We start from the raw sequence: 884 nt of genomic DNA, 5'->3' as shown, positions 1-884 counted from the left end.
GTTATCACAGGCAGGAGTTGGGGAAACTGCATCTCTCAATCCACCACTCCATTACGTCATGAGGGCATGTTCGTGTATATGGACCAATTAGGAACCATTTTGGTGAAGGAGAAAAATGCCACCATCAAGTTCAGGATTTCACTAGAGAAGTATTTTTAGGGTCTTAGATCATATGAATATTCCAACACAAAACGAGGTAAAGAAACCTCAGCTTAAATTACGAAGGGGTAAGCGGGGACTCCAACAAGGATGCAAACACAATCATAAACGCCCGAAGGATATATGGTGGAGGGTATATGGCAGGTAGGTTCAAGTGCCTTAGCGGAATATTGGAAATTATGGCAATATATGCAATATGGTAGTTAATCAATTTATGAATGTATTCAAAGGCGAGCACCATTGGCAGGGAGTAATATGGGATAGGGAGTCTAAAGCCACAAATACACCATATTTGCACTCGAATATAGGAACGTAGTGATAACCAAGAACCATACGTGTCCGGACGTAGAAACCAATCGAAATAAATGAAAGAGATTGTGGCGGAGAGTTGCCTTCTCCCAACGATATATTGGTAGATGTATTATGTTAGATATCATAGAATAGAACAAAATCAGTGATCATAATGAGTAGAAATGGAATGATACTTAAAAGGTGGCCGGAAAACTTAACGACGTAAGTAACCCCCCATGTTTTAATCGCGCAATCGAGAGCGTCAAATACTTATCTCCTCACGCTACCTCTGTATTCGTAGGTTGATCGTGTCTTGTAATCTAATGTAACGATTTTGGCAAATTTTGGCATATATATGTGTATATGTATATGTATATATATATATATATATATATACATATATATATATATATATTTATATATGTATATATATA

This window comes from Oratosquilla oratoria, chromosome 10, assembly GCF_046742065.1.
Source record: "Oratosquilla oratoria isolate Oo_2021 chromosome 10, ASM4674206v1, whole genome shotgun sequence".
Classification (NCBI taxonomy): domain Eukaryota; kingdom Metazoa; phylum Arthropoda; class Malacostraca; order Stomatopoda; family Squillidae; genus Oratosquilla; species Oratosquilla oratoria.
This window is presented reverse-complemented; position numbering follows the sequence as displayed.